This window comes from Natator depressus, chromosome 3 (genome assembly GCF_965152275.1).
Source record: "Natator depressus isolate rNatDep1 chromosome 3, rNatDep2.hap1, whole genome shotgun sequence".
Classification (NCBI taxonomy): domain Eukaryota; kingdom Metazoa; phylum Chordata; order Testudines; family Cheloniidae; genus Natator; species Natator depressus.
Genome location: NC_134236.1, coordinates 133,304,362 through 133,330,541, shown reverse-complemented (window position 1 = coordinate 133,330,541; position 26,180 = coordinate 133,304,362). Strand labels below are relative to the sequence as shown.

The 26,180-nt window shown below is 42.7% G+C and overlaps 1 protein-coding gene and 1 pseudogene across 3 annotated transcripts in view; both read right to left on the bottom strand.

The window, feature by feature from the left end:
• The window catches only part of SLC35F3 (solute carrier family 35 member F3), a 265,270-nt gene that overhangs the window by 167,144 nt on the left and 71,946 nt on the right, over window positions 1-26,180 (bottom strand). The gene's annotated exons all lie outside the window — the stretch shown is intronic.
• LOC141983875 (rRNA methyltransferase 2, mitochondrial pseudogene) overlaps window positions 4,398-26,180 on the bottom strand; it is a 90,637-nt pseudogene continuing 68,854 nt past the window's right edge.

Here is a 26,180-nt window from a genome sequence, read left to right as displayed (position 1 = left end):
CAATTTGCAGTGGGCAAATCTACTGTGGGGGCTGCTGGGATGCAAGTAGCCCATGCAATCAAAGATCTGCTGATATCAAGGGTAGTGACCCTGGGAAATGTGCAGGTCATGGTGGATGGCTTTGCTGCAATGGGATTCCCTAACTGTGGTGGGGCCATAGACGGAACCCATATCCCTATCTTGGCACCGGAGCACCAAGCCGGCGAGTACATAAACCGCAAGGGGTACTTTTCAATAGTGCTGCAAGCACTGATGGAACACAAGGGACGTTTCACCAACATCAACGTGGGATGGCCGGGAAAGGTACATGGCGCTCGCATCTTCAGGAACTCTGGTCTGTTTCAAAAGCTGCAGGAAGGGACTTTATTCCCAGACCAGAAAATAACCATTGGGGATGTTGAAATGCCTATAGTTATCCTTGGGTACCCAGCCTACCCCTTAATGCCATGGCTCATGAAGCCGTACACAGGCAGCCTGGACAGTAGCCAGGAGCTGTTCAACTACAGGCTGACCAAGTGCAGAATGATGGTAGAATGTGCATTTGGATGTTTAAAAGCACGCTGGCGCAGTTTACTGACTTGGTTAGACCTCAGCGAAACCAATATTCCCACTGTTATTACTGCTTGCTGTGTGCTCCACAATATCTGTGAAAGTAAGGGGGAGACGTTTATGGTGGGGTGGGAGGTTGAGGCAAATCACCTGGCTGCTGGTTTCGCACAGGCAGACACCAGGGCTGTTAGAAGAGCACAGGAGGGTGCGGTGTGCATCAGAGAAGCTTCAAAAACCAGTTTCATGACATGGCCAGGCTACGATGTGAAAGTTCTGTTTGTTTCTCCTTGATGAAACCCCCCGCCCCTTGGTTCACTCTACTTCCCTGTAAGCTAACCATCCTCCCCATCTCCCTTCGATCGCCGCTTGCAGAGGCAATAAATTCATTGTTGCTTCACATTCATGCATTCTTTATTAATTCATCACACAAATAGGGGGATAACTGCCAAGGTAGCCCAGGAGGGGTGGTGGAGGAGAGAAGCACCAGGAGGGATGGTGGAGGAGGGAAGGACAAGGCCACACAGCACTTTAAAACTTACTGAATGCCAGTCTTCTGTTTTTTGGGCAATCCTCTGTGGTGGAGTGGCTGGGTGGCCAGAGGCCCACCCACCGCGTTCTTGGGCGACTGGGGAGGAGGGTGGTTGGTTACACAGGGGCTGTAGCGGCAGTCTGTGCTCCAGCTGCCTTTGCTGCAGCTCAACCATACACTGAAGCATATTGGTTTGATCCTCCAGCATCCTCAGCATTGAATCCTGCCTCCTCTCATCACGCTGCCGTCACCTTTCAGCTTCAGCCCTGTCTTCAGCCCACCACTTACTCTCTTCAGCCCGCCACCTCTCCTCCCGGTCATTTTGTGCTTTCCTGCACTCTGACATTGTCTGCCTCAACGCATTTGTCTGTGCTCTGTCAGTGTGGGCGGACAGCATGAGCTCAGAGAACATTTCATCACGAGTGCGTTTTTTTCTCTTTCTAATCTTCACTAGCCTCTGGGAAGGAGAAGATCCTGTGATCCTTGAAACATATGCAGCTGGTGGAGAAAAAAAAGGGACAGTGGTATTTAAAAAGACACATTTTATGGAACAATGGGTACACTCTTTCACGGTAAACCTTGCTGTTAACATTACATACATAGCACATGCGCTTTCGTTCCAAAGTCGCATTTTGTCTCCCTCCACCGCGTGGCTAACCCCTCCCCCCTCCTCTCTCCTCGTGGCTAACAGTGGGGAACATTTCTGCTCGACCACAGGCAAACAGCCCAGCAGGAATGGGCACCTCTGAATGTCCCCTGAAGAAAAACACCCTATTTCAACCAGGTGACCATGAATGATATCACTCTCCTGAGGATAACACAGAGAGATAAAGAACGGATGTTGTTTGAATGCCAGCAAATATACACTGCAATGCTTTGTTCTACAATGATTCCCGAGTACGTGCTACTGGCCTGGAGTGGTAAAGTGTCCTACCATGGAGGACGCAATAAGGCTGCCCTCCCCAGAAACCTTTTGCAAAGGCTTTGGGAGTACATCCAGGAAAGCCGCGAATGCCAGGGCAAATTAATCATTACACATGCTTGCTTTTAAATCATGTATAGTATTTTAAAAGATACACTCACCGGAGGTCCCTTCTCCACCTGCTGGGTCCAGGAGGCAGCCTTGGGTGGGTTCGGGGGGTACTGGCTCCAGGTCCAGGGTGAGAAACAGTTCCTGGCTGTCGGGAAAACCGGTTTCTCCACTTGCTTGCTGTGAGCTATTTACAACCTCATCATCATCATCTTCTTCATCCCCAAAACCTGCTTCCGTGTTGCCTCCATCTCCATTGAAGGAGTCAAACAACACGGCTGGGGTAGTGGTGGCTGAACCCCCTAAAATGGCATGCAGCTCATCATAGAAGTGGCCGTTCGCCTCTCTGGTTTTCTGGTAGACTTGCCTCAGCTCCTTAATTTTCATGCGGCACTGCTTTGGGTACCTGTTATGGCCTCTGTCCTTCATGCCCTGGGAGATTTTGACAAATGTTTTGGCATTTCGAAAACTGGAACGGAGTTCTGATAGCACGGATTCCTCTCCCCATACAGTGATCAGATCCCGTACCTCCTGTTCAGTCCATGTTGGAGCTCTTTTGCGATTCTGGGACTCTATCATGCTGATCATGACTATCTCTGCTGATGAGCTCTGCATGGTCACCTCTGCTGATGAGCTCTGCATGGTCACCTGCAGCTTGCCACGCTGGCCAAACAGGAAATTGAAATTCAAAAGTTCGCAGGCCTTTTCCTGTCTACCTGGCCAGTGCATCTGAGTTGAGAGTGCTGTCCAGAGTGGTCACAGTGGAGCACTCTGGGATAGCTCCCAGAGGCCAATACCATCTAATTGCGTCCACAGTACCCAAATTCGATCCAGCAAGGCCGATTTCAGCGCTAATCCCCTTGTCGGGGGTGGAGTAAGGAAATCGATTTTAAGAGCCCTTTAAGTCGAAAAAAAGGGCTTCATTGTGTGGATGGGTGCAGGTTTATATCGATTTAACGCTGCTAAATTCGCCCTAAACTCCTAGTGTAGACCAGGGCTAAGTGCTTATCTGTGTCTTTAGGACCCTAAAGAGCTTGGAGCCCAATCCTGTGAGCTGCTGAGCACCTCCTGCTAGACACTGAAGGTGTGTCTCCATTTGGAGCTGGAGATGTAAATGCCAGATCAAGGAGATGTAGCTCAATCAGAGCTAACGCAGGTATCACACGCAGCGAGAGGGGCAGGAGGGGCAAGCCACCTTGCCCATCTAAGGTCCCATCTAAGACCCTAGGTACCTACTCGGGTGGTGAGACCCTCCTGCTGCCACAGCTATATTCTATTTTTGGTGTGCTCGCTCTATGAGAGCTTGCACAGGCATTTCTCCTTGAGCTGGGAATCACACCTCAGCCTGAAGTGTAGACATACCCTAGGAGCCCTCAACTCCCACTGGAGCCTGACTGAAGACAATGAGAGTTAAGGCTGCTCAGCAACCTTCAAAATCAGCCCTTTGTTCGATGCCATAATTCAGATACATGTGCTGTATACTAGAACTGGGCGAGAAACGGGTTTCCTGTCCTGTGAGAATTTTCAAGATTTTAAACAGAAATTTCCCTCCCTAACCAGAGCAAAAAGTTGAAATCTTTACAATCTCTGTGAATGGAAAATCTGAAAAAAAATCCTCATTGGACCAATGGACATATTTATTTCCAATAAATCCGAAAGGTTTCATTTAAATGTTAACTATTTTTATTATTTTTACTATAAATTCACTTATTTTTTTAAATGAAAAACTTGTTTGGATCCCCCAAACAGAACCTTTTTCAGTTAGAAAATGTCAAAACAGGATGTTTTGACAATTTCAAAACTTTTTTTTCTAAAATCATGAAATCAGTCAAAACTGAGCCTTTCCCACAAAGTTTCAGTTTTAAGAAATCGGCAGTTACCTACAAAAAATAGTTAAAAAATTCCCAGCCAGTTCTAGTACTGTACTTCCTTGCAAACTTTTAAAAAAAGGTTATTTTATTTTTGTTCCATTGCTCTATCTCGTACAGGCCAGCTTTCATAGCATTCCATTCCCAAAAGCTTTTTTCTCAGGTGGGAGTTAAGTGGATGTCTTTACTTCTATAATTATATTATAAACTCAGTGGAGTGACAACCTTGTCTTATTTTGTATCTATAAGCATGATGCACACCTATGATGATATGTAAATTATGACAGATATTCCCACATTGGGCTTAAAAATAAAACAATTCAATTTCAGAATCTCACTACTCAGATTTTTTTAAATGCACCCCAAATGCAGGTATCCAGTCAGACACTGACCACACGTATGAGTAGGGCAGACATAACCCTCAGTGTTTATGTTTTACTCCCTTTCTGTGCAGTTTTGCCAGGTAACAGGACTCTGAAGATTCTTTCCTGCTGGACTGAGGTTTTATAGTTGTCACATCCTGGAAATGCTCAGTCTGTTTTGGAGGATACAGGCTTCCTGTCCATCCCAGATTACTCAGAGGATGGTCTCCTCTGGCTACAAGAGGCTTTGGGAGAGATCCAAAGGGACAAACATAAGGTCATCTACTTCTGATTATCTTGTTCTTGGACCCCCTGTGGGATTAGGTGCCATGTCACTCAGATAACATCCACCTTCTCTGCAGGAAGCAGCTCCTGAACTTTCTTAAGTACGCTTGAATCTATAATGTCAGCATTAGACAGGAAGACTGCTCCTTCCAGAGGGAAGTACGAAGGTCAGTTCCAAATACAAAACCAACTGGGTCATTAGGATCAGGGCCCAAGGCATTGGGCCTCTGTACAGCAACCTGACTCCAAGCACCAGGAGCTGCCCCGTAGTCAATCACAGAGAGTCCTGGACCAAGAACCTGATGCTTGTCTTCTATCTCCAGCAGTTTGAAGGTGCTCTGGTAACAATAATTCTGTTGCCTTCACTAATGGCTCCTTCAAGAGCCACTCCAGCCAGCAATGCTCTGCCCCGGTTTTGCTCTTCAGACACCATGCTGCAGTGCAGAACCTTGGACACTTAAGCATAGTGCTCACCAACCAGCATAACAGCTCATGGCCCCAGCCAAGTTCTGTGGGTCACACCCTTTAAAAAGTTGTTATAACTACATATTTTTAAAACATAGCAGAGAAAACTGGATGACTTAGGATACTAGTAAAGCCTTTTCCTTTTAGGACATTTGTTCAAATCCAGCCTTTGTCAGTACTAACTGGGACTTGTTACCATCTGATGACTGTGACATGTGAAATGAGATAGTGTTCTCAAACAGTTATTGTGCTGATGTCTGCATCATAATTGGCACCCTTGTTGGCAGCCTTAGGAAAAAGTGATAAGACTGGGGTATGTCTACACTACAATTAGACACACAGGCCCAGCCCATACCAGCTGACTTGCGCTAAGGGGCTGTTTAATTGCAGTGTAGACGGTTGGGCTACAGCCCGAGCTCTGGGACCCTCCCACCTCTCGAGGTCCTAGTACCTGGGCTCCAGCCTGGGCCTGAACCTCTACCCTGCAATTAAACAGCTCTTTAGCCCAAGTCCAAGTTAGTTGGCATGGGCCAGCTGCAGGTTTTTAATTGCAGCGTAGACATACCCTAAAAGAGCATGGCAAATTGAACTACCTTCTCCAACCTCCTACGGGTGGTCCCTCCACGACATGCATAAGGCAGACTGTTGGGACTGTACGGAGAACCTTGCAGTATCCCTGCTAGTTCTGTGCTTGTCTTGTGAACGGAGTCAGTGTTGCCAGTCTCATGATTTTATCATAAGGCTTTCAATGCTTGTTTTTTCCCCTCTTGAAGCCCCAGCTCTTGGAGTCAAATGAAAACACGAGACTTGTAGCTTTCCTTTTGAAAAGTTTCTAGCCCTTATGGTTGTGAAGAAAAGCTTGAAAGCATGGCCTGGATGTACCACAAAGCTTCAAAACTCAGAAGGCAAATGTACTGTTTTTCTAGTGGATATAATGATTTTTAGGGGGTCCTGACTCATGATTTTGGAACACTTTGGGCTGGCAATAGTGTTTCCAATTCTGTCAGTCTGACATCTTTCACAAACACTATTACATTTTCAAGAAACAGTATTTGACAAAATAAATATCAGGGTATCTGAATAATGGCACTTTTTATAGCAGCCGGCAAAGAATGCCCAGTTGTAAGCCTGTTTTCAGAAGCACCAAATGACAGCAATGAAAGGATCCAGGGTTTTACAATGGCTTGGTGTCTGAATTTTGTTTTTAGTATTTTCTTTTTCTTAAAACCAACCATAAATTCAATGATCAGTACATTATTTTGGCATTATTGCTGCCTGTTCATTTTACAATAATCATGCAAATTCTAATTCCTGAAAACTACAGAAAGCCAAAATACTGTATCTTGCTCATTATGCATACAACAAAAAGAGAAAGCATTAAAATACCGTCCCCCCCCAAACACCTCTTCTCAATTCATAGCTCTGGTCTACACTGTGTGTGTGTGTGTGGGGGGGGGAAATCGATCTACGTGAATAATGTAAGTGAAGTCGACATACTTAGATCGACTTACTGTGGTGTCTTCACCGCGGTGAGTCGATTGCTGCCGCTCCCCCATCAACTCCGCCTGCGCCTCTTGCAGCGGTGGCGTGCAGGAGTCGACGGGAGAGCGCTCGGGGATCAATTTATCACGTCTAGACTAGAAGCAATAAATCGACCCCCACTGGATCGATCGCTGCCCGCCGATCCGGCGGGTAGTGTAGACATACCCTTAGTATACACAAATTCAGACAGCTACACGCTTAACAATACATCAGAAAGTGGGTGCCAAATATAGTCCTGTAGTGCCACCTTGAGTTCAGAAACTGTGCAATCCCAGCTAATTCCTAAAATTATCATTCTGGCAGCAGTGCCCTCCAACATTAGATAGACCGAAGTAGATACACTTTGAAGATTGTTTAGTAACTGAGCATCTCCTGGGGCATCAGAGAATGTGCCACAGGGACATTTACAAACATTACCCTTGGTATGTACAATTTCATGCAATCTAGAAAACACAGTTTACAATATAGATTGTTCTGTCTACATGTGAATCTCTCTAGGTGCAGCAGAACATAATGGTCAGAGCTCAATAAATCTGGTACCAGCTCTGGAGATAAGGTGCCCATACCCACAGAATAGATGCAGCTGAAAGATTTTGTTTTCAGTTTTGAGCAGTTTAGCCACATTGTGGTGTTTTTATTCCAAACTGGAGAAACTCAATGTATGGTCATCCCATGGCGGTCCAAATTTTCCATATTTATCTTGTGTGTTATCCACAGCGAAGAGTTCTGCTGTCAAACCTGACTGACCCTGCTCGCTATTCCGGTAGTAAAATGGAATTATAGTGGCTAATTCTGTCATCAAACTTTAGTGGGTTACACATGTATCAGGTTTGTCACAGATCTGTGGACAGCAAGAGAAAGGCGGAATTACAGGCTTCCACAAACGTGGGGTACAGTCTATTAGTGGTTTACGTGGGAAGGACCTGAGGGAGCACAGAATGTGGATAAAATCTGGGTTTTTTTAAAATGATTTTTAAATTTAAATTAAATACAGGTTTATTTTTTAAAAATGAGCCTATCTGAAATTATAACCACCCATGCTAAGGCCAAAATTTATTACAATCTATTAAAATATTTTAAATAAAATAAATATTAAGCAGTACACAATTCTGCTGAAATTTTAAAAAAAGCCAAACCACTAAACTGGTGGATTTCACTGGCCAAGCACCTGAAACCAGAGCTTGATGAAGCGCTACTCCAGCTTTTGAGAGCAGAAGCCTCTTTTGCAGGTGAGGGGAGAATATTTTCTTCTTCATTTTGGTTTATTCAACTAGACCAGTTCACGACTAGTTCACCCAAAGTTAAGAAACCAATTTGGAGTTGAAAAAGTCAGAAAGCTTGTTTTCCTCCTCTGATATATGAACAACTAGAGGAGGATAAGATCTATTAGTTATAAATTCTTGAAGGACATGGTGACCAGAAACAATCACTTCAGTTCACTAACTATGGATAATGCTTCCTTTGTTTAATAAATCGGTTTAAAATACAAAACATGTTTTGATTAAGTTTGCTGGTTACAGAAGAATAAAGTTTAAGTAGCTTTATTTAAATAAGAAAAAATAAAATAAAATACTGTTTTTGTGCATTTTTAAATGAATTCAAATTTATCCAAATAGAGCTTGACACAAACCAGGAGTAAAACATTAATCAAACTAGTAAAGAAATACATCATTCACTATCTTTTAACATCATAAATTATGTAAAATTAAGATTCTTAACAAACATAAGTGAAGCTATATAATTGCTTAAATAAATGTGTATAGATATATCCTATCTTTCTGCTTAACAAAAAGAAGCACCAAATTTAGTGTAGATGCTATATTTAGTTCCGAATCAACATATTTGAATGGTTTCAGAGTAGCAGCCATGTTACTCTGTATCCGCAAAACGAACTTATTTGTTAGTCTCTAAGGTGCCACAACTACTCCTGTTCTTTTTGCATATTTGCATACCAACCAATCAATCAATCTTTCTGCAGGAAAATAACTAGAAAGTACAAATGCAAAACACAATTAACCTCAATCATTAAAACTGAGGTTTCCTGCTGCTTGCTGATTTAAATTATGAAAATTGGTGATTTAAAATTGCAATTAAAGTTGGTGATTTTAAAATAATTTTGATTTAAATCAATCTATCCTGGCTATGACTCTTCAGAATTCTACTATAATATAGTATATTATTTAATATGCTGTATTACGTATACCCACTTTTCCAATTGATGTTACACTATGATGAAATTGCTTTCATTACATCTCTCTGGATATGTTGGAATAAAAACCCACATATTGAATATTTCTTTGGCAGACTATCCACATCCCAGTAACACAGAGAAAAATCCCGTCCTGGTATTTAATCCAAACCTTTCTCTCCCCTTCTCAGATTGTCACCACACATATAACTTTTCCATGACACTTAAAAAGGATTTTTTCTACATCAAAAGTCATATGGCTACTTGAGCTTCCAAAGAACACCAAGTCATATCCAAATATCTTGGTTGGTTCAGTCTTTGAGTTAGTGATTTCTCAGATAACTGCTACTGTGTGGCCAGCAGAGGGAGCACACGCCATTGTGACTTTATTCTCACAGATCTATCAAAATAGTGCTGTTTTGTTCACTCAACATGACATGTTCATTTTTAAATAGTTTATGGAAGCGATTTGGAATCCTCTTCCTCACTCAATACATGCAATCAGAAGTTAATGGGGCAATGATTTGAGGCCTAAAAATGGGAGACCACAATCATCCAAAGTGTATTCTTCCTTCTAAAAAGAAAAGAACTCAGCCATAGTTATGAGTCTCATCCACATGCAAAGTAAATCCTGGAATAACAATAGCTCTTATATAGTGCTTTCAGCCATAGATCTCAATGTGCTTTTTACAGAGGAGGGTGAGTATCACAATCTCCATTTTACAGAGGGGGAAACTAAGGCATATAGAGGCAAAATGACTTTCTCAAGGTCACATAGCAAATCAGTGGCAGAGCTGATAATAGACTTCAAATCTCTTGATTCCCATGCAGTGCTCTAGCCGCCTAACTTTGATGTCTCCATAACTATAAAAGCATTAAATGGCTTCACTTGGTTAGACATTTAAGATAAAAGACTAAGCTAAATTACAGCAAGAAAGGAAAGAAGAGTTTGATATAGGAAAGAAAGCTGCCCCTCATTTATTAGTGTACAGGTGGGCCCTGAAAAGAGTGATCTGCGGATACCAAATATTGTAGCACAGGGCTTAAAAAATCCACTAGTTACTGACAAGAGAGAAGCTTACTTGGCAAGCTCAGGGGCCTGCAGAATGTAAGCTATTGTTTAAAACAAAAACAAAAACAAAACAAAACAAAAGCACTTATGTCTGCAAAACTTTCAAGAGCAAATGGAACAGAAACAGCATCATCTTCCTGCTAAGAGTCATGTTATTTTCATTGTGCTGCTTGGGAAAACTAGCCTGCTGACAACTCCTGATTTGATTGCAAGCCTCATGATACTTGGTGTTTTATTATAGCCCCAGCTCCTGTATTCATTATGTGAGAATCTCAGCTTTTTTTTTTTTTTTTTTAAATACATTCCTAGTCCTAAGGGGTATGGAGAAAAACCTTGAAAATGTGACCCAAGTGCACCCGGGAGACTCAGAAATCAGAAAGCAAAAAGCTCCCTTATACCCAAATTTATGATGTTTTTAAAAGCTTATGATTTTTAAGTCTCTCTCTCATGATATTTTAACCTCCGACTGATGATTTCTGAATGTCTGGAGTTAGCTGTACTGAATATATAAGGCAGGGAACAGCAGAGGCAGGCACTGAAGTCATGGACGGGGATGGTGTGTATGTGGGAAAGTTACTGGTGTATAGGACCATAAATCAGAGACTGGTGAACGAAAGTAGCAAAAGACCTCTTCTTCCCTCCAACTCACAGCAGCCAGGAGACTCTGGAGAGCTGAATTTCCCTTCCACCAGTAAGAGGAGCTAGAGTATCAAATATGTCAGACATCTAATTAGCTAGTAGCGGATTTGAAAGATGGAGCCACCAAGCAGAAACTAAGGACAGCATGCTACTGGAAATCCGAGCATCATGCCCCTTCGCGCCAGTTTAGAGTGGCAAGAAGGCTGGGCTTCACACAAAGGGCTTTTCTAGACAAACAGTGCATGGCAAACTGTGGTGTAAATGTATAGCGCCCCAGTGTGCCAGACGCCAGCAGTCCATGTGACTCTGAAACCTCCCCTCTCCCCAAGCTTCAGAGACTGAGCTCCAGCCTAAGTTCAAAGCACTGTTATTTTTAAAGTGCCAGCACAAGCCCTGCTAGCCCAAGTCTGTCGGACTGGGATACTTGCTCCCGAGAGCTAGACAAGCCCGAAGACCCTGAGCTCCAGGCCATTGCCAAGGGAATTCTCTACCCCTACATATTGTTAATGATCATATTGCAGCAACACCAGCCTTTGTGTGGTAAAAGAAGTTAAGGATAACAGAGATATGAAATGAATCCCAAAGGTTTTAACTTAGTATTTAAAGTTAAAATATCTGTCCTTTGGGTGGTTGTCACATCTTACCTTGTGCTTCCTTCAGGTTAGCTTACTGGGAGATTGTTTGTTCTGCCTGGCTGTGAAAACTGTCTGAACAGTGCTAAATGAAGCAATGGAGTGGACTTTAGGAACACACTTTACGCACACACTTACCCCACCCTCCCCCACTACTATCTTGTATGAGTTACCGAGGACTGCCTCCAAAGATGCCCGTGTAGGCTACATGACAGAGTACACATGAACTAGAACATTAATCTTTATGCTGTCTTGCTGTTCAGGTATGAACTTATGAATATTGGACACTTGTATATTGGATCTAATATTCCTGAGCTTAAGACCATGAACAAGAACTTCAGCAGATTTCAGAACTGTAGAGTGGCAACAGGAAAAGGAAGAGAATTGAAAATTTACTAGAAAAGTTCCCAATGTCACAGAGTTCCGTGAAGGCAGTAGCCAAAGCAATTTAGAATTAGGTCACAGAGCATTACCATTAGCTGACATTGAGCAACAGGTTTGCGAGACAGTGAATGGTATGAAAACCCTGATATCCTGGAGCAAATGTCATTTATAAAGCTGTTAGGAGAGCAAGCAATATTTTCACCAGTGAAACAGTTTTTTTCCACAGATTCCAAGGCCAGAAGGGACCACTGTAATCATCTTGTCTGACCTCCTGTATAACACAGGCCATAAAAGTCCCCCAAAATAATTTCTAGAGCAGAACTTTTAGAAAAAACATCCAATCTTGATTTAAAAATTATCAGTGCTGAAGAATCTACCACACTCTTGCTAAATTGTTCCAACGGTTATTTACTCTCACTGTTAAAAATTCGTGCCTTATTTCCAGTCTGAATTTGTCTAGCTTCAACTTCCAGCCATTAATTGTGTTATACCTTTCTCTGCCAGACTGAAGAGTCCATTATTAAATATTTGTTCCCTGTGTAGGTACTTTTAGACCATAATCAAGTCACCCGTTAATGTTCTCTTTGTTAAACTGAAGAGATTGGGCTCTGTTAGTCTATCACTTTAAGACATGTTTTCTAATCCTTTAATCAGTCTTGTGGCTCTTCTCTGAACCTCTCTGTGATGCTGGCAGACCAGGTGCCAACTCATGCCAAGGCCTCTAGGCTTCACTGAACACTGACAGATACATAGCTGGAAACCAGCCTGGCTCACCTGCACAGTAGTATTGTTAAAACAAGTACCAGACATACAGAGAAGTGTTGAGTGTTTGGACTTCATGAAATGCTTGTGTAATTGCTGCATGCATTAATCTCACTTGTAATATCTGTAGCCCATGTCATAAGGTAATATTTAAGTATTTAGTCTGTAACTATAAAAGTGTTTGCTACGAAACTGAACCCTCCCCACCTCCCAGTCACAGAAGAAGCATTACCAAGTGTGAAATACTAATTTACCACAAGAGGTATCTTCTGCCCAACCAAAGAAGGCCTATGGACACCAGACAAACCATTGTCGAACAACAGTGGACAAAAGACTTTGTTGATTGTTTTCCCCAACCCCACGAAGAGGGGATGTGCACAAATGCTCATCCCACCACAGCTTTAACTCTGGGGGAAGGGAATAAAAATCCCTTTCAAGAAGAATTTGTCATCACTATGCTGCTTGGAATTTGGAGATGGCAGTATTTCCAAGCATAAGCAAGAGATCCCTAAGCTGCTTAGCCTGGGTTAGCCCTAAAGGACATGTAGAGATTGAATGTCACAGCAACTTCTACTGTAACTCATGTGTGTGTGTATGTTTACCTGCTTTAATCTTGTAAATAACTCCTGTTTCTTTTCCTTAATTAATACATCTTTAGTTAGTTTATTACAGGATTGGCTATAAGCATTGCCTTTGGTGTATGATCTCAGGTGTAATCGACCTGGGGTAAGCGACTGGTCCTTTGGGATGGGGAGTTACCTGAATATTATTGTGATTTTTGGTGTAAGAGACCATCTATCACAAAGGCAAGCTTGCCTGCGTGGCAAGATTGACTGGAGTATCCAAGGGGGACTGTCTGTGACTCCATATTTAGGCTGTCCTAGCGCTTGAGGAGTTCACACTTAATACTTGGTTGGTGAAATCCACTTCTAGAACACACATCCAGTTTGGGGTTTGTGTCCTGGTTTGTAACAGCCTGCCTTGACGTTGGCACCCATGTTTGTGAGCCACTCCAGACAGCTTGATACTCTCCAATTTATCAAACTCCTTCTTGAACTAAAATAACCTCTCTACTCCTACTCAAGATTCTCCTGATTATTCATCCAAGGATTGCATTAGCCCTTTTGGCCACATCATCACACTGGGAGCTCACATTCAGCTGATTACCAGTCACAACAGAACAGAAAGTTAACACAGAAGTTTCCACTATGAATTTAGAACCATTAGCTATGGAAACATTTCTTCCTCAGCATTCTTTATGAAGCCCAGATTTTTCATCACCAGCAATGTGAGGACACTTGGAATTATTTCACTTAAGAACAAGTTAGAGTTGCCAGGTGTCAAGTTTTCAACCAGACCGCCCAGTCGAAAAGGGACCCTGGCAGCTCCGGTCAGCACTGACAACCAGGCTGTTAAAAGTCTGGTCGGTGGTGCTGCGGGTCTAAGGCAGGCTAGTCCCTAACTGTCCTGGCTCTGCGCAGTGCCCCGGAAGTGGCCAGCAGGTCCTGCTCCTAGGCAGGGGGGCCAAGAGGCTCCGCACACTGACCCTACCCTGAGCACCAGCTCCACACTCCCATTGGCCGGGAACTGCGGCCAATGGGAGCTGCGGGGCAGTGCCTGCAGGTGAGAGCAGCATGTGGAACCTCCTGGCCCCCCTGTCTAGGAGCCGGACCTGCTGGCCACTTCTGGGACTCAGCACAGAGTCAGGACAGGCAAGGAGTGAACACAGTGAGTGGGGGGCGGGACCTCAGGGAAGGGGCGGGGCAGAGGGCAGAGCCTCGGGGAAGGGGCGGGACTAGGGTGTTTGGTTTTGTGAGATTAGAAAGGTGGCAACTCTAGAACCAGTTGATCAGGGAATATTCTGTCTCCACCAATAATCAGTACTATATGCTTCAAGGAAGACTGTTAGACCCGCCCCCCCCCCCGAATGGTGGGAAGAGGAATACTTCACAGTTCTACCCCCTGCTAGTGTGTGTCAGAGACTAAAATATCCCATGCCATGCATGGCATGGGATGAGGGGTTAGGAGATGGGAAAATATAACATTTAACCCTCTGAAAGAGAAGGGAGTGGTTAATATTAGATCTAAACAGACACTCCTGTCTCTTTTGCTGTCTATCTTGTGTGTATAGCTATTAGATCCATCCTTTGACAAGCTGGAAAACAAATAAAACCATTTGATTCCATATAGAGGAAAGAAAAATCGAAGAGAAAAGACATGTTACACAGAGATTCATGGGATCTTTCACCATGACAGACAACCATTAATTCAAAAGCACTGTTGTACAGATATAGGTAAACAGTCAAACCAGAGTGGACAAAAAGGTGGTGATGCATCTTAGTTCTAAAACAGTTCTTGTGTGGCCCTTGCAGAACAGAACTGAGTTGCCGACATCAGGGAATCCACGGTGTGTGCCGACATGTCAACGCAACAACCTTGCTGATTAAGGGACAGATTTAAAAACGAACGTGTCACTTAATGGCTGGGTAAGAACCCTGTCTGAAGATCTTCTTCAGCTTGAAACTAAGAGACAAGCAGAGCTCCAATAAAAGTTGCAGTTGATCTAGTTCACAGACTGTCCCTCTGGAAACCCTTATTCTGCAGCCAGGACAAAGTATCTGCATTTGCTTGAAAGCAAAATTGATTAAGAAGATGAAAACTCCCTTCTCACTTGCAATTAATATAGCCAATAATTCAGACTTGGTGGAAGATGAATCCTCTAACTGTGATGGCATTTGAAGCAATTTGAACCCATATATAACCCTTGAGAGGTGTGTGAGATTTCAACTCCCAAGGTAATCTCAGTGATAAGTACAGCCACTGGCTAAGAACACTTCCATTTATGTAAGGAGATGACCATGCCTCATTATACACAATATTCCCTCAGTACCTCAGTTACTTTTTTAAACACTCTGGGATCTGATATTAAAGATCTTAGTGTGGACATCACTTATTGGTTTGACACAAGCACCAAGGAAATACTGCAGTGGTTCCTGTGTGTTTTGTGATAAAAATCTAAGAAAATACTTTATCATATGACCACTCACTGACAACACCTTGGACAAACTATATACAGAGGGAATTCAGGAAGTACAGAGGATTGGAAAGCTGCTTCTTGTCCAGCACCAAGAGTCAGCACAGTTTTAAAAGTTTACGTGCCTCGAACTAATGGCAGAGGTGTTCATGCTTTTCTCTCTGGTCAGCCTTTACAGGACTGAACACAATTCTGCAAGGACAGGTTCCCTATGTTTTAATATCACAAATGCAGAAGTTCCTGAAGAACTTCCTGGGCCATTTCCTTAAAGTTACAGCAGTTACCCCCTCAGCCATATATCTGACCTCATTCATCCCAAAAACATGGAGGATCATCTCTCTGATAAGGGGCCACACACTGTATTTATTACAACACAAAAGATGCAGATACCACTCAAAGAAGGTAATTTACAGATAGAGAAGCCAGCACATTTTATACTGGTGTTGGAGCTTTCCTCTTTGAAGCTGCCCATTTTGCCTGCAAGTAGCTGCCACTGCAGAATCCAGTACTCCACAATTCAATTTATGGAACAAAAAGACCAGGAAACCCACAGAGGATGCCCTGGTATTGTCCTTTGTGGAATGTTTTAAGACTTTCCTCAAATGATGGAAAATGAAGAAATCCTGAAGAAGCCAAAGCAACTGAAAAGCCCCAAGGCAGAATAATTGCTGAACACTACATCTTACAGAATTACTGTTTTATCACAGATTGTTGAGCCATGCATTGGACAGCTGTTTCCCCAGGCTGACAGTGGCTGCTGGCTGGTCCTGATGCAGTCACACTCCAGCCCAGGTGAGGAAAGAATTCTGTCACTGACGCAAAAACCCCAAAACAAACCCCCCAAACAAAATTAAAAAATCCAATAGATACTGGGGAAGTTGATGGACCACTCAGAATATACCCGAAGCCTGCACATTTAACTAGCTCATCTGGCTGAATGTTGACTTCTAGTCCAGACTTTGATTTATGTAGATGATGCGGGAAAGCAAGGGCTCTTTCAGTGAGGTCCAACACCTGCCATTGGGTTGCCCACAAAGTTCAGCCCCCAAAGAATGCTCGGAGACCTCTTCATGGTGGCAAAAATCCAATAAGACTCTCTTTCAAGACTGTTGCTGGGAACACCAAGGCTCTCTTACCCAGTCTCTTTGGGGAGTGGGAAATGAAACCCAGTAAATCTCTCTTTATCTTCCCTTGAGTAAAAAGGAATTGTCCTTTTGCACCCTGTTTTCTCTGCTGTCTTTCTCCACTGTAACCACTGGAATGAAGATGTGGGTGTACTCTTCCACTCAGGGAGAGGGTTAACCCTTTTGACTCCCCAGTACAGGTTGGGGTCTGCACACTTCACCACACTATTTTTTTGCCTGATAGGTAGAAGGATGGGGTGTGCAATCTCATACACTAAGGAAGAAAGTGTCTCTCAGCCAGCTGGGAACCTATGTATTTTCCCCCAAATTTTCTTTCACACATAATTTTCCAAAAAGCCTCTGACCCCTTGGCACCCTTCCTGTGCTTTGATCAAGGACATTTACATTAAATACATTTACATTTTTACTTGTAGTAATTATTAATGGGGTAATTTTTCGTTATTTCACAGTAAAGAACAGACAGTGCTAAGAGTTCAAATCTCATTCTCTGCTCAAGTACTGAGCACATCTCATGCAAGCCTGGAGCTGAAACTGGGCAGCTCTGCTGTAAGTTGATTTGTAGGAGCCTGAAGCAGAGGCATTAGCTAAGCACAGCTATTTTAGATGCCAGTCTTTGCTTCTTTAAGAAAACTGGCAGCTGGATGAGCTGTACTTCAAAGAATAAAGTCTCAGGCCAACTATTTTCTTCAGGGTGCCTGATATAGCACCTGAATTGGCAGTACAATAAGAACAAAGAGTTTCTGTACAAATGTGTGTATTAAATGTTACTAAATGAGCAATCCAGATGCATTTGAGAGAAGGCATGCTAAGGTCAGAGCTGGTGAAGAGGCACAGGGCATTGTCTGGATGGTCCTGACCTCCCAAAGACCCATTCGGGGTTGGCCTTGCCGCCTTTTCCTCCTGACCCAAAACTTGCCTTTCCCCCCACCCCTCATGGGACAATGAAGAAAGTTCTCTACAAAGGGATCACCACATGGATTCTTTCTATCTGACCCTCCTGCTGAAGAGTTTTCTATGGTAGGAGATGATCTGTGTCCTGGTTATAAGACAAAATAGTCTTACCTATGCTGTCAGAGGAATGGTGCTAAAATTCTGTTAGTTTCAATGTACTTGTAGCTGTCACTATTCTATTCCCAGTGTGAACATAAAGTTAGTTGCCCGATTTCCTTCTCACTGGATTCAAAAAGATTCACATTTCTGGTGACTGAGAAAGAAATCTGTCTTTCAACCCAATCTACCCTTTAACCAAAGAACAAGAATGTACATCAAATACAGCCACTCTCTCCACCACACCATCGTCAAGGGATGAGTGCAGTGTACGTGTGTGAAGAGTGCAGATCAGTAAAATAAATTCTGAGGGCAAAAGTTTGCATTCTTTGGCTTGAAGCACTGAACACATCTCTAAGAAGGTTTTGCGCCTAAGCAGAACTCCTCGGGTCTCTGAAGACATTTCTCCAAGTGATTTGAAAAGAGACTCTAGTAAATCAGACCAGTCTAATTTTAGGTCTAGAGCACCTTTTCTTTGTGGAATTCTTCTTAGATGATGATCCTTGTTAGATAAATATCCTTTTCTGAAAGTTTAGAGGCATTGTATATAAAAAGTATGTGTATACAGTACAGTGAACAACAGCTTTGAAGTTTGTACCTTTTGAAAAATAATTACAGCCATTTCAGTTTTATTGTATTCTGCTGCTATGGGATTGTGCCAGCTATTAAACTGTCTCATGTGAAATCGAGTCTATGACTTAAAAGCTTTTAACACTCCTTCTGCCAGTACTTCAAGCACTGAACATAAAGTGAATAGACATTTAAGTTTAATAGTACTTCTGATCCACTTCTTATGTGATGCTAGTATGTGAAACATAAAAAAGAAACAGCTAGATTTTACTCATCTTTTAAAACATTTTCTCTGCATTTCTTCTTGCATTCTAGTGAAGATCTTCCTCTTCAGGCAATTTATAACCCGGTTCTGGGAAGTTATTCAGCTATCTCAAATCCATCACATTTGTCAATGCTCAGTGGTTTTATGAATCTGAAGAGTGAGAGTAAGATTTTCAAAATTAATCAGCTGAGCTCTTTCAGCGATATGAGGGGACTCGTACAAATGTGTCTAAATGATAGATGAAGCTCAGATTAGGGTATAAAGCTATTGTTAACCTAACTAAATATACAGTATAGCAATAAACTTAGAACATCAAAGTCTTGCAAAAAAATGAGGTAAGATATTAATCAACTACAGTGATAATACATTCAGTGCTGAATTTTGTCACCTTTGATATTCTTTACTCGTCAGCGAGATCGTGTATGACGTGATAAAGACATCTCATCTAATATTTCACTGTGACCGCCAGGCTAACTCTTAATGTTTTTTGCCTAAAAGGCAAACTATCAAAGGGGTAAAATCTTTTCCATGTAAAATGGAAAAATACCAGTATTGCCAACCCCAAGCATTCAAAAATCATGAGTTAAGTCCCAAAATCATGATATTGGTTTAAATGTCACAATATTTTAAAAACATATAGTTGGGGTTTCTTAATTTGTCTTCTGGTTTTTGAGACTTTGGGGTACACATGGGTTACATTTTCAAGCTTCTCTATGCAAATTTGAGGGCTAGAAATTTACATTAAAAAAATAAAAGCTGATATTTCCACTTAATCACAGGACTCCAGGAACTGGGGCTATAAGAAAAACAGCAAATATCAAGATTCATGATAAAATCCCAAGAGATGGGAATATTGAAATACTTTGTAATTCTGCTTCTGTAAAGATATACAGGATTTTCATTCCTGTGTCTTGTGCCTCCAGCATTGGTCATGCAGGAACACCCCCTCACTCTTATGTTTGATCCCTTCAGGTGGTCTAAGTGCCTTGCTCTGCTGAGCTTGCTCCAACCTTAGGTACCTCATGACAAACAGTCGAAATCTCTCAAAACCTCTAAAATTACATACAAAAAAAGAAGAAATTCTTTTTTGGTTTTAAGTTATGTGTTTATTTTTAAATTGTTACACAAGAGTTGATCAGTCTAGATCAATGAAGGTTAAGGCATGTCCCTCCCATAAATAATATAATGGTGAACACTGTTAGCTCCGAGTGAAACAACACCCTACAAGGACAAGTTTTCTTGGCCCCATAGACTGACTGACTGGAAGGCAGAGGAAAGTGAAAAAGGACACCCAGCCTCTAACAGGGGCTGCAGAACTACCAGCTAGTGACACCAAGGTTAGAACTATTATTTCTGGGGTGGGCTGGTGCTCCATTGCTGACTGCGTTCGGAAAGGAAAGTTCTGGGTTCTCAGAGGTTGGATTCTGCTAAGTAGGAGAAAGCCCTACAGCTGGACAGCAGGCAACTCAGAGGGCCAAAAGTCTAAAGAATTAAGGGAGTTTCCTACATCTCTCACACTGGAGGCACAGGACCCAGGAGTGAGTTAAAATTGCACACAGGTTAAAATTGTAACTTTCCATGAAACACACTTCAGTGGGACTCTGTGTAGGCATATGGGTCTGACACTGCTGATCCCTTTTTAGGATGAGGCCCTTGGAGAGATTAGCAGATTCTAGGAACAAGGACCCAGACTCACAAGGTGTTTAGGCTCCTAAAGATGCAGACAGGCTCCTAGTGAGATTTTCAGAAGTGCTGATTTCAATGGGAGATAGGCACTTCTGAAAATCTCACTAGGTGCCTAGCTGCTTCTATAGGTGCCTAAATGGCCTTATGTCCACAACAGTCTTTAAAAGATCGTAGTTTCCTAGACTGGCTGACAACTGATGTGATAAAATTTAGAAAAATTAGGCCTAAACTACCTTGCAGCATCATGAAAGACAAGCACCAGCAGAGAACAACAAACAAAACCAAAGCTCCTTTTATCTGGTAATTATCGATCAGCCTAGCACATGAAGATTGCATGGTGCAAAGCCCAATTCATAACAGAAAACAAACAACCCCTCCCCCGAAATTGAAGGCACTTGTCGTACACTGGCTTTTGGCATGTGATCTTGTCTCCCTGTAGTGGCTCGCCCCTGTGACTATATAGTCCGCTACTTTCACACAACTAAAGAAACTCTCCTTCAGCCCCAATAGTACAGGTTTGTGCTTTTGGTGCTGCACTGTGTAGGGTTAGCTTCCTGTAATGACCACGTTTGTCTGTACATGCGTGTGGGAGGGATTCATTACACATTATGAAAGTATTTAGCCCCGAAATTCCAGGGCGCTCATTAAAAAAATAACTCCACCAAAAGTAGGCTGTGCCAGCAGAAACCCAAGATGGCATTACACTTTTTACTAATAATTTATCACTTATTTTTAATACATGGCTTTGCATTTCTTTCTTTAAAACTTACTCCCACTGTTCCCTCATTTCACTCCTTACTCCCTCCCATATACATAATCACTTCTTTATAGGAATAATTATTACTCATACTAGCTCTCCCATCGAGTGGCCTATGTGCCTACTCGCATGGGTAAAGCTTGCTTGCCTACTCTCTCCCCTCCTTTCTCTCCGCTTCCCCCCACCCAATGCTTGTTAATAATCCCACTGGAGCTGCTTCTCTTCTTGTATTGCTGCCAGAGCAGCCCCATACAAAACTCTGCCTTAAAGGCTTTTCTGTAAACGCATTAAGCTTCTATTCTTCAGACACTGCACGAAGCAGCATCAAACAAGTTAGAAAATTAGGAAAAATGCAGTAATTTACAGGTGTCCACAATGGTGGACAAGTTACAGCATTCAGACCTGTGAATTAAGTAAACGTGGGAAAACTGCACTCTGAAATATGGGCAGCTAATGATTTGCAAAAACCTGATTAAGAAGAAATAAATGCACAGCAAAATGGTTAGGATTCTAGGAATCCCTGAAGATAAAGATGTGTCAGATACATTAATGTGAATGTACAGTGGTCATACTTAGAAAACTCATTCTGTGTTTAGAGATATTTCTAGCTCCAGCAGTACCCCATACAGGAAATCTCTCTTGAAGTGACTTTTAAAATGGAATGCACTTTTAAGTGCAATCTCTGTATCTGGAAAACGTTACATCTACTTTGCTAAATTTAGTCATCAAAATATATAGGACTCAATTCTCCATGGCTTTTGCACCTTGTGCAGCTACTTATACTTATGCAAAGTCAATGTAAAATGCTACCACTGGGGTGAGTGGAGAATGCTGATTTGATAGTATTTTACAACAATTGTACACAGACGTAAATGACTACAGTAGGTGAAAAGAAGTGGGGGGAAAAAGTCAGACCCATACATGCTTTATCTAACTATGGACTAGTCTACAATTAAAATTTAGATCAACATAGCTGCATAGGTGAGGATGTGAAAAATCCCAACATAGGTATGCTGACCTAACCCCCAGTGTAGACACAGGTGAAGGGAAGAATGCTTCTATCAGCCAAGCTACTATTTGAGGGGTTGTTCATACACGGACAGAAAATCCTGTTGCATCAGTGTAGGCTGCCTCTAGGCTATGGGGTTATGCTGACATTGCTACCGCAACGTAACTATGCCAATATAGCCTCTGTAGCGCAGACATACTCTGTATATATACTACCGTGGGAGGTGATAGCAAACTGTATATTTAGGTGACCACACTTTCCATTATTTAAGAAAAGTTGTTGTGCTGTTTTTTGAGAAGTTTTACATTTCGACTATTTGTAGCTGGTCTTTGAGATTTGACAGGAAGATAGCCCTTGGGCTAGACAAGTGCCTTTACTCAATCCCATTGAGGTTTAGTTGAAGATTGGCGTTTCCCTTCTCTTGTTTTTGTTGCTCATGAACATTTTGGCAGCATGCAAAAGTGAACACTCAAAATTAACAAATGCCAAAATTAAAGTTGGTGGTGCAACCTTAATCCAGCCCCCTTGTGTGTCTGTATTTTGATACATTCTTTAATTACATGATCACATACTGTTTTTTTCCACAGGACCCCAGCCTAATTCAGAACATGGTCAGTGAGCAGCTATTCAATATTTTTCTCCTTGTTGCTCAACATGTAGCCCTAGGCCTCACTGGCTGCATACTTATCAAACCCTGCTCTGAACAGAGTTATCAATTTCCTCATCGGTTTCCCTGTGGTGCTCTTCTCCACAGAATCTAAATGCTTCACAAACATTAATTAATTTTCACAACACGCCTGTGAAGGTTGGTGTTACCCCCATTTTACAAATGAGGAACTAAGGAACAGAAAGGTTAAGGTCTACTAATTTTGGGTAACCAACCTGAGACAACTATGACCTGATTTTTCATAGTACTTAGCATTACACAGGACTTCCTGTGTTCAAAGCACAGCTCCCATTAACTTCGATTGTAGCTTCGAGTGCTGAGCACTTCTTCAAATCATACATCTGCGTCTCAAATCAGGCAGGAACACACAATTAGTGACTACCTGTGAAAAGTTTGGTTTAAATGGACTTGCCCTGCATTACATAGGAACTAAGTGGCAGAGGCTGGGACTGAATCTAATTCTTCAGGGCAGCATTCAATTGTCTTCACCATGAGACTGTTCTTTCTCTTCCTATAATCCCCTGCCTCATTCACTACACACCTTGCAACTTCTGCAACAAATGATTCAGGAGTCCTATAGCAACAATCGCCTTTCCATTACATCAGCCCTGATTCATCCCCAGAGTGGCAACCATCCTGTGCACTGAATGAGGCAGGGCTCCTGTGGAAAAAAATAGTAAGTGCGCATGGCATTAAAGAATGTATCATAATGCACCTACACAAAGGGGGTAATAAAAGTAGCACCGGGTACCTCAATTCTGGCATTTCCTAACTTTTGAGCATTTGACTTTGCAATGTTCTTTTAATGTAGTTTGCGTGTGTGTAATTTCCTTGTTTTTTTTAAAAAAACCATCAAAAATTGAAAAAACAGAAATTCCATCATGTAACATATTGACACTCACATGGGACATCAGCAGAGTTGGAAACTGTAGATCCATGGCACAGACCTCTGCCACTTGAGCTAAACGAGTGACTTATAGCAGTAGCAGGTTGTAATCCTCTATGTGGATCAACATTAGAAGGGGATGAGACATGTGTCTTGTTAGTGGGTTTCGAAGATATTTGCTGACAGCAGAGAAATGGAGAGACTCGGTAATCTTGGGTTCCATTCCAGGCTCTGGAGGGAAGTGTGCGCCAGTGGGCATAGACCCTTCTGCCAATTCACCCTCTGCCCCAAGCCTGACCCCTTGCCCTCCAAACTGTCTTTATCCCAGACCTGTCTCTTCCCCACAGGTGGCTCCTTGTCCCAGACCCATTTTCCTCACCTAGCCAGTCCCATCTCCACTCCTCAGAATCCTCAGCCCAGTCCCAATCTCAATGCCCATTCAGTCCTAGTCCCCCCCTCTGGGCTCTGCATGAGTCTCAGTCTTCCTCTATTTGCAATCACAGTCACTCCCTCCTGCTCCCCAGCCACAGTCTCCTTGCCCAGTCCCACCCCCAGCTTCTTGTCCCTGTTCACCTCGCCCAGCCAAGTCTCAATTCGCCATTCCTGACTCCCAGTCTTATGTGTCTCTCTGCCTGCTCTTGTTCACCCTCCCCCACTGGCTCCCAATCCCAGTCTCCCGCCTCAGGTTCCTCATTCAATCTCAATTTTCCCAGCTCCTTATCCTAGTTCCCCCTTTCCCTGACTCCTTGTCCAGCCAATCCCAGGTCTCCCTCAAACTCCAGCTCCTCACAAAATCTGTCCCACTCTCCCTTGCTCCCCTCCCACTGGTTCCCAGTCCTAGTCTCTTTACCCAGCTCGTCTCAGACTCCTTGGGACCTTGTCCAGTCTCAGCTTTCCCTCCCAAAACCGCCTCCCAGTCCCCATTATGTTTCCCTCCCTGGAGTCCCAGTCTCTCCCCGTCCTCCCCCACAGCTCCTTGTTCTAGGCTCCTTGCTCAGCTAATGCCAATCTTCCCCACCCCTTCTTCCCACACACCTGCCCCTCAGTCCAAGTTTCTCTCTGTTTCCATCTGCCCAGCTAGTCTCTCAGCCCAGTCTCCCCCAGGTTCTTGTCTCAATCTACTCTCCCTCCTCCAACCCTAGGTCCATCCTTTCCATATTTGATTCAGGAAGCTTCCTCCTCCAGGCTGCTTCAGAGCCAGCAAAGGGAGTACTGAGGACAAAGGGGAAACAGTCTCCCTGCTATTAGTTCGGGTGCCCATCCCAGTCAGGAGTAGCTGAGGGCTGCCATTACAGGGAAAGGCTCACTTCACCCCCGTATCCTACAGCTGGAGAATGCTCATTGTGGATGGAATCTTCAGCTACAATGGAAATGTATTTTCCTCCTCTCCCCATTGTCCAGAGTCTCAAAAAGGGCTCAGCTGTTTTTGCTGAAGTTTAAAAAGAAGTACCTCTGCCTCAGGCAAAGACCTGGATTTGAACGTTTCATCCTGAATGGTGAAAATTTCAGAAAGTTGTATGCAAATGAAAGAGTGAGTTTACAGTGGTAACACTTAAGCACCTAAGCTATAGGTTGTTTGCAGTGTTGTTGTAGCCATGTTGATCCCAGGAGATTAGAGACACAAGGTGGGTGGGGTAATATCTTTTATTGGACCAACTTTTGTTGGTGAAAGAGACAAGCTTTTGAGATCCAGAAAAAAGAGCTCTGACTAAGCTTGAAACCTTGTCTCTTTTACTAAGAGAAGTTGGTCCAATAAAAGGTATTGCCTCACCCACCTTGTCTCTCTAAACTATAGATGTCAGTAATGCTCCAACTATAACATGCAGAGATCCAGATCACCGCCCTCCCCCCCCCCACAGACTTGTGCACAGAAAACCGTGCAGAACAATTTTATATGTACTAATCTGTCTCAGTAAAACAATGCTTCTCATCATTAATTGCTTTATACTGCTGCTGAAATACTGTTAACTAACAGGTGACAAGAGTTGAGTCCATACTGCATCCTTCCTGCCGAGAGCAGATGCAAAGCAGAGTCTTGGCAACCGCACCTAGCTAAAACTTTACATTTAATACAAATTAACAAGGCTTCTAAATTATGAACCTGAGAAACAAATGGTGAGCACAAGCTTTCAATCAAAGGGGACAATATAATCTATGCCACTTCTTCCATTTGCTGCCCACAGCTTACAAATATCACCTCAATCTTCTCTTGGTAAAGCCTCAGCCAGCTAGCTCTCACCCAAGTCCTAATCTTACTCTGGTCCTAGAAAAGCTACTCATGTGCACTAGATGGGTCAGACAAGATGGAGTTATTTTGTTATTTTGCTTTCCTTATTTTCATAACAGGATGAAGGTTGGGATATATGGAAAACATTATATATCCACAGAGAAAATACCTGTAAAATTACAAAATATAGGTAAATTCTAATTTGTTTATTGTTATCAAAAGTACAATTCATATATTGGACAGGGTAGAGTTTAGATAACATGAGGCTACTGGTAATGATCTCCAAGTCCTAAACAGAAGGGGCATAAAGAATAAGCTTTGGCAGTTGGAAACTTAACAGCAAGTTTCTACCATCTGGTACTTATTTTAAAAATATCTATATTTAATATTCTATTCAAATCAGTTTAAAAGGAAGTATGGTGCTAGCCCTAATTCCATCATAACCAGGGTTATTTTTGTCTGAAAATATATATTTATGTGCACACCTTATATTCATAGCACATATAATTCCAGAAAACATGACCATGAGCTCATTGAGGCTGATATTCACCCCTGTGCAGAGAACCCACATAAGGCCTAT